Genomic DNA, 9115 nt, shown 5'->3' on the forward strand with positions numbered 1-9115 from the left:
TAATAAAGTGGACTCTAATTTAAAGTTGAGAGTGGCATCATAGGAAGAATAAAGGTGACTTGTAAAGACTGATTCTTTGCTGACAGGAAATGAGCTGGTGTTCGTTGACTGGCTGGTATTAATTTCTTTTTGCCGAGAAATCTTAAAATTACTGTGGGCCCTTAGAAAAGAGATGGAGACCAAGGATGTCAGGCAAGTGAACTCACACTGCTCTCTCACTCCCATTTTGGCCCACATTCTTGAACCGCCATGAGTTCAATTCCGTGAGGACTGTGGTGAAGCAGACAAACTTGATGTGACATGTATGTGTTTTCCTACCTTCCAATGGGCCAGTGCTGGAAAAAACACTTAAAAATTTTTAGTATTGTTAAAACTTGAATAGCAGGAAGGAAAAATGGAAGAAGTGACAAGCTTAGATAATTTAAAGGTGGCAGGCAGAATGTGTTCCTAATTGAAGTCTGGGCTGTAGAATTCTGCATTTCACTGCTCTCAATTTCTGCTTTCATTTAAGAACAGAGGCTACAGTTTCAGGGGGAAATAAATGTTTCATAACTTTCAAATATTAAGTCAGTTGGATAAATTATTATTGTAGTCACATTATTTCAATATAGTAGCAAAGGAGAACTGAGCTTTTTCCAAATTGCTGAAAAAAAATGGTAAATGGCAGCTATTTCAGGACTTAATGAATGGTCAGTGACAAGATGGGAAGATACAGGAAAAAAACTATCATGTAATCTGATACATCTTAGTGAAGGAAATAAAGAGTGAGGTAAAATTTAAGATGAACTGTTACATACCACTATGTGGATGGATTCAAGCTAGCTGGGGTAGAGATTGAAATATGAAATGTATTAAAAGGATTCTGAATGGTTCACTCAGAAAGCCTCTTTTGTGTACCTACCATGTGATAGGCTTGGTTCTAGGTGCTAAGACAAGTCATGGACCAAAAAATGTCCATTTTTGTGGAGCACATATTCTAAGTTGAAGGAAAACATAAATAATGTGTTAGTGATATGTATTATAAGGAAAAGCAGAGAAAGTGGTACCTTAGGTAGAGTGATCAGAGGAGATTCCGGTGTGGTGAAATGTGCAGAGACGTGCATGAAGGAAGTGAGGGACGGAGCTGACCATGCTAACATCTGGCAGATGTATGTTTGAGGCAGAAGGAACAGCAAGTGCCAATCCCCGAGGTGGAGGTGTGGGGTGTGGTTGCCTTGTCTGAGATCTGAGATCAGCAAAGAAAAGGGAACTTGACTAAGGTAGAATGGGGTTGGGAGACTGTGAGGTGGGCAGAGAGAGGAGATAAGGCTGAAGACTAAGTTTGATTGAATAAGAACTACTTTTTTTTTTACATTTTTATTGCTATGAGGACTTACAGGTCATCATGAAGATTTTTACTGTTTGAAGGATCCAAAGTAGAGAGAGGAATCTTATGACCTGACTTGTGAGATAAGAGGACATGTAGTTAGGAGGGCAAGAGGGAAGCAAGGAGACCAATCAGGAGGCTTACTCGAGTAATCCAGGCAAGAAACAATGGAGCCTGAACCCTGTGGCATCAGTGGACAGGGTGACAAGTGGTTACGAGTCTCCATATCTGGCAGGGATCAGCCATCACTTGATAGTCAATATGGCGTGTGAGAGAGAGCCAGCAAAAATGACTCAAAGTGTTTGAACTTGAGTAACTGGAAAAGAAGTTGCCAGTAACTGAAATGGAGAATATGCCAGGGAACAGGTTTTTGAGAGGAGGACCAGGAGTATAGTTTTGAACACATTAAATTTAAGATGCTTCTCAGAACTCTGGACACCTAAGTGGAGCTTTCAAGTAGGAGTTAGTTCACTGGAAAGATTGGGGAGTAAATGAAGATAATTTGACCCAAAACAGAGAGTCCTAACTAACAGTGCTCATGTCCCTGGTTGTGACTGTGACTCAAGCCTTTGCCCGGCCTTTATCTTCCTGGTCTCTAACTGGTGGCTTTTCTTTAGCCCTCAGTCCTTTGAGTGCGTCTTATTTTTGTTCTCTATATTGACTTCATGCTCTTAAGATACTTTCACCACAGATAGGACACAGGCTTCTGGTTCTCAGAACTCACAGCTCTCCATCAGAGGAGGACCATCTTCTCTTAGTTCCAGTCTGGAAAATCCCAAGGAGGACCCCTCAGGACACAGCCCCTGACATAATGGGGAAGCTCAAAGGCACAGACGTGGCCAAGGAGGGGGTCCCGTTTACTGGGGTGTGGGGTTCCACAGAAGAGACATTTATTTACAACTTTCAATGTAAGCATTAACTTTGGTGTTTTCTATGTTGGGAACTGGGCTTCCCTGGTGGCTCAGATGGGAAAGAATCCACCTGCAATGAGGGAGACCTGCGTTCTATCCCTGGGTCAGGAAGATTCCCTGGAGGAAGGCATGGCAACCCACTCCAGTCCAGTATTCTGGTCTGGAGAACCCCATGGACAGAGGATCCTGGCGGGCTATAGTTCATGGGGTCACAAAGAGTCAGACATCACTGGGCGACTAAATAGATGTTAGGAACCATGATAGCCCATTGACAGGCAGCCTTATAAGTATGACTGCCTTATGAAGATTTTGACTTGCTTCTGCCCCATGCTGTCCTTGGTAAGAATATGATGCTTCCAACATTTTAGAGAATCTTGAGTTGCTTAAAAGTCAGATAAGAGATTTATGCTCCCTATTTCTCCCTACTTTTATTTTTATTTTTCTTGGTTTTTTTTTCCCCCTCAACTTTTTATTCTGAAATTCTCAAACATATAGAAAAGTTGAAAGAACAGTGAAAAATGTTACTTCTTAAATGTCCACATGAGCTGTAAAACTTGAAGCATGCTTTGTGTTTGTAGATTTTGTATCTCAGTGTGATATGGTATGATATGAATCGCTCCCATGCAAGGAACCCAGTTCTAAATAGAAAAGGAAGAAAACAGCCTCCTTCCTCTTCTCTTCACATCAGAGCCAAAATGGAAACAGCTTCCTATTGTACGCAGGGAAACATATAAAGAAGAAAACAAATTTGCTTTTCAAAACAAACTGCCTAATTTCAAACTGTATGAATGATTAGGGTAAACCTCCAGCTCTACTGATAAACCCTAATTTAAAGTATGTGGAACATTCTAACATAAGTACATACTAAACAATTTAGTTTTTCCTCCTCGGATGGTTTCAAAAGGGTTGCTGCCTTATAAATGTGATCCTTTAAGTAATATAAAATGTAAGAAAAGATGAAATATATTTCAGGGTGGTTTGAACACTGCTTGCATTTTAGAATAGTGCAATGTGCATATTCACACAGTGCAAGGACACTTTGGTTCTAGTATATAGTTTTGGTTATCAGCACCATAACTGCAATAATGATGGTGACCAGAAGAGATCTTCTACAACTGAAAACACAAGGAACCACAACAAGATGGGTAGGTGGTGCAGACTTGCAATATATACTCAAATCCCATGCCCTCCTGGGATGGGATACCCACAAACCAGAAGCTAGTTATACTGCAGAGCGTCTCCCACAGGAGCGAGAGTTCTGAGCCACACATCACGCTCTCCAGCCAAGAGGTCCAGCACAGGGAAGAGGAACTCCAGAGCACTTGGCTCTGAAGGCCATCAGGGCTTATTAATTGTAGGAGCTCCGCAGGACTGGGGCAATACCGACTTCACTCTTAAACGGCACACACAAACTCTCATGCACACGGGGACTCAGGGCAAAAGCAGTAATTTGATAGGATCCTGGGTCAGACCAACCTGTTGGTCTTGGAGAGTCTCCTGGAGATGTGTGGGAGACTGTGGCTCACCCTGGGGACACAGACGCCGGTGTTTCACATACTGGGCAGCCTTCAACCATGTGAACACAGGGGCTGCCATCTCGGCTCTTTGGCACCAAGGCCCAACCCCACCCAGCAGCTTGTAAGTGTCAGTGCAGGGGGCGCCTCAAGCCAAACAATTAACCAAGGAGGGACACAGCCCCATCCTTCAGCTGCCTAAAGCGCCCACTGCCACTGCTAGATGCAGCTCTGCCCGCCAGCGGGTCAAGACAAACCTAGCTCCCATTGCCCGCCCCCTCCCCCCAAGAGTGGACGGTAACTGGACCCTCCCACCCGGAGAACTGCACGAGCCTCACTCACAAGGGAGCAGACACCAGAAGCAAGAAAACTGTGACCCAACAATGCAGGCCAGACCCTACCCTGGGACCAGCTGGACCCCGGCCCCAGACAACCAGGAGGAAAATGCAAACTTTGAGACACCTCAGGCCCTATACCCAACACCCAAACTGTGTCAGAAACCACCACTCTCCCCACCCCGCTCATCCGGACAATCTGCAACAAGCTCTGGATCTCTGGGCCCTGCAGCCAAGATTCCAGGAGTCAGCTCTGCCTGTGAGTAATCCAGCCAGGATCTGGCTTCCCAGGCCAGAGTGTGGGCAACAGGCCCAGGATCTTTAGGAACCTGACTCTACCCACCTGTAAGCCAGCGCTAGACCCAGGGTCCGCCAGGAGTCCACAGTCAGCCACCTTATGAGCAGACCCCACTAGAGAGCAGCTGGCAGTGTCTGCCTGCACAAGGCAGGGCCTGGTAAGCCACTGGACTAGGGGCCAGTCAGTCTACCAGAGCACCCATCCACACTCAGCCCACTGCAACAGAAGGGCCCACACAGAACTCTTAGGGGGACCCCTACAGCATATAGCTTGGGTGATGAGAGAAGAATGCACTGCTGAGACACTCGGGACGCCTTCTACAAAGGGTCAGTTCTCCGAGGTCAGGAAACATAACTAACCTACCATATACATAAAAATAGAAAGAGCAACTTAGACAAAGGAGATGGTGGAGGAATATGCTTCAGAAAAAGGAACCAAAAAAAAAAAAGTTCTTCTTCCAGAAGAAGAACTAAATGAAGACAGGCAATCTACCGAAAAAAGAGCTCAGAGTAATGATAATAAAGATGTTCAAAGAACTCAGAAGGAGAATGGATGCACAGAAGTTACAAGTTTTTTAAAAAGAGAAAGCATGAAAAACAACCAGAGATGAAGACTATAATAACTTAAATAAAAAATACTCTAGAAGGAATCAATACTAGAGACTAAATGATTCAGAAGACTGGATCAGTGAGCTGGAAGAAAGAATAGTGGAAATCACTGCCACTAAACAGAACAAAGAATGAAAACAGTTTAAGAGACCTCTGGGACAACATCCAGAGAAGGCAATGGCACCCCACTCCAGTTCTCTTGCCTGGAAAATCCCATGGACGGAGGAGCTTGGTAGGCTGTAGTCCATGGGGTCGCTAAGAGTCGGACACAACTGAGCAACTTCACTTTCACTTTTCACTTTCATGCACTGGAGAAGGAAATGGCAACCCACTCCAGTGTTCTTGCCTGGAGAATCCCAGGGATGGGGGAGGGGGGGGCCTAGTGGGCTGCCGTCTATGGGGTCGCACAGAGTCGGACACGACTGAAGTGACTTGCAGCAGCAGGAACAACATCAAGGATGCTAATATTCACAATAAGGGGTGCCGGAATGAGAAGGGACAGAGAAAGGGCCTGAGAAAGTATTTGAAGAGATAATAGCTGAAAACTTCCCTAACCTGGGATAAAGAAGAGTTGTCCAAGTCCAGGAAGCACAGAGTCCAAAACAGGATCAACTCAAAGAGGAAGAAAGACACCAAGATGCACTGTAATCAAAAGGACCAAAATTAAAGATAAAGAGAGAATACTAAAAGCAGCAAGGGGAGAGCAACACATAACACACAAGGGAATTCCCATAAGGCTGGCAACTGATTTTTCAGCAGATTTTCTTCAGGTCAGAAGGGAGTGGCATGATACATTTAAAATCATAAGAGGGAAAAACTACAACCAAGAATAATCTACTCAGCCAGCCTCTGATTCAAATTTTATGGAGAACTCAGAAGCTTTACAGACAAGCAAAAGCTAAAAGAATCCAGCACCAGCAAACTAGCTTTACATGTAATAAGGAACTTGTCTAGGCAACAGAGAAAAGGCCACAACTAGAAACAAGAAAATTACAGAATGAAAAATCTCACCAGTAAAGGCCCTGGTGGCTCAGATAGTTAAGAATCTGCCTGCAACAACAGGAGACCCAGGTTCAGTCCCTGGGTTGGAAAGATCCCCTGGAGGAGGACGTGGCTACTTCTCCAGTATTCTTGCCTGGAGAATTCCATGGACAGAGGAGCCTGGCAGGATACAGTCCGTGGGATAACAAAGATCAGACACGAATGAGCAACTAACTCTAATTCTAATTAACTAAAGGCAAACATACAGTAAAGTTAGGAAATCATCCACATACAAAGCTAGTGTATGTGTGCTCTCTTGCTCAGTTATGTCCAACTCCTGTGATCCCATGGACTGTAGTCCACCAGGCTCCTCTGTCCATGGAATTTCCCAGGCAGGAATGCTGGAGTGGGTTGCCTTTTCCTCCAGGGGATCTTCCTGACCCAGAGATCGAACCCATGTTTCTTGAGTCTCCTGTGTTGGCGGGTGGATTCTTTACCACTGCACCACCTGTGAAGTCCACAAAACTAGTAGGGAGGTTAAAAGACAAAAGTAGCAGAATCATCTGTATCCACAATAAGCAATTAAGGATCACATGAAACAATTAAATGTAAAATATGGTATCAAAAACAGTGAGGGGAGGAGAGTACAAATGCAGGGTTTAAAAAAGCATTTGAAATTAAGATTATCATCAGCTTAAAACAATCATATATATATATATATATATATATATACACACACACACATAAGAATATATGTGTATATATATATATATACTGTTATCCCAAAACCCCATGGTAACTGCAAACCAAAACTCTGTAATAGACACACACACTGAAAAGGAAACAGAACTGAAACATAACACTATAGATGGTCAGCAAATCACAAGAGAAGGAAAAAAACAAAGGGGGAAAAAGACCTACAAAACAAAATGGCAATAGGAACATAAATATCTATAATTACATTGAATGTAAACATGCTACATGCTGCCTACAATATAGCAGTGTTCATCGGAGCATGGTCCATTGGCCACCTACATTAGAACCACCCAAGGGGCTGGCAGACTAACTCCTGGACCCCAATCCAGACGCAGTGATTCTGATCTCTTAGGAGGCTTCCCAGGTTGTTCAGTGGTAAAGAATCCACCTGTCATTGCAGGAGATGTAAGAGACGTGAGTTCGATCCCTGGGTCCAGAAGATCCCCTGGAAAAGGAAATGGCAACCCACTCCAGTATTGTTGCCTGGGAAATCCCACGGACAGAGGAGCCTGGCAGGCTACAGTCCACAGGATCACGGGAAGGAACACAGGAATATGGATGAGGAAGCCCAGTTTTAAAGATCATTTTTATTTTGGCTTCACATCCTACATTCTCAAGTCTCCACGGATGGTTGATTAGGAAGCAAGGTGGCCTCGGAGCAGGTTTGGAGGACGGACCGCTGGCTAAGCCGGACGTGTCCCAGCCATCAGAACCCTGCCTCTTTCTCGGCAGGATCACTTCTCTCTCTGTGATTCCCGTGTAGCACCAGGAAAACAGCCTTTTTCATCACAGGCAGGGAAGAACTGTCACACGCAGATGTGACACAATTAGAGAATACCTATGGGCTCGAGGCTGGGTGAGCTCTCTGGGTGAGGACCAGTAGAGACAGAAAACATTCAACCAAAGGGCTCTCTTAGAACGAAATTACACAGGGATACTGCTTCCTATGACAATACATTAACTCATATATACAGCACTTAAAAACAAACAAATGGACAAGTGAGCCTGAAGAAAATTAGGCAGTAAACCTGGAAGGCATGAGCCCTTCCTAACCTCACCCTGAGTGGCCCAAACAGTTTCAGCGGGTGCTGCCAACTGTGGTTCCCAGAGCTGATAGGGCAGCCGCGCCTACGTTTAAACCATTCAATTGTGCCAGATGATCAAATGCTTTTTGTCTTTTACATGTCGGACCTCAAACCCTCAGGCCCCCTCCATGGCCGCGAGACAAAGCCACTGAGTTTTCATATTGGGAACCAGTAAATTGAATTTGTGGATGAAATTCCCCAAATTAATTTTGACTGCTATCACTTGAGGAGATTTGGAAGACTTGGAACTGATGATGCTGTGTGAAAACTCTTCAAACGGCTGAGCAGAGACTTCACACAGGTCTGTGTGCCCTTCAGTCCCCGGGGTCTTCATGCCGGTCCTGCCAGGGGCTCAGGTGGAGCCTAAGTGGGGGCAGGGGCATTTCTCTTTATCTCCATGACCTTCTCAAGGGTCTCCTTCTCTGAGCTGCTGGTCTGACAGCCCTGAAGTTCCACCACATGCTTTCTAAAGGCTGTGTCTTTGAGGCAGCGGTTTGTCTCCTCCGAGGCCTTCCTGGTCGGACTTGGCCATGCCGTGCACAAGAACGTCTGCGGAGAAAGTGGCTTCCTTTATTTGCAAGGTGTTTCCAACCAGCTGTCCTCAGGCCAGGTCACAGATGACGTCTGCCTCGCTGACTTGGTGACTCAGGAGTCCCAGCCTGACCCTGTTCAAGTGCAGTAAAGAGGAAACCAGACACGCTCTCAGATGGTTTTATTTTTTTGGTTTCCTTTTAATTAAGGAGACATTAAACATAACTGACTGCTACCCACCAGTTGGTGCTTGTGGTTTCAGTAACTCCCGAGGGAGAAAGGCTTGGTGCCTGCTGGACAGTGGGCAGACATAACCTTTTTACAACAAATCACCAAACAGAAGTGCTTGGCTCATCTTGCTCCTCCAGTTAAGGCCATGATAGTTGTGAAGCGTGTAAGCCTAACACAGAGATTTTGTGATGTGGGAAAAGCTTTATTTTGCCAAGGCAAGACTCGAATTCTCTGAGACCATGTAAAGCTGAGGGGAGGGGGCCTCTGTCCTCGGGGCAGGTGGATAGACTAACAGTACAAGGCCCTGCCCTGGCTCACTGAATCCTCACTGCCTCCCTCCCTCTGTGAGGCTGCATTGTGAAGTCTGAACTCCTCGTGAATACGGTTGGAGTGAAAGACATTGCTAGGCTTCTGTCCTTTCCTCTGACAAGCCAGGAAAGCCACAGCCCCACCAGAAGCAGAGACGGAAATAGAGACAGAAACTCAGACTCCATCGTGG

Source organism: Odocoileus virginianus, chromosome 14 (genome assembly GCF_023699985.2).
Source record: "Odocoileus virginianus isolate 20LAN1187 ecotype Illinois chromosome 14, Ovbor_1.2, whole genome shotgun sequence".
Lineage (NCBI taxonomy): Eukaryota > Metazoa > Chordata > Mammalia > Artiodactyla > Cervidae > Odocoileus > Odocoileus virginianus.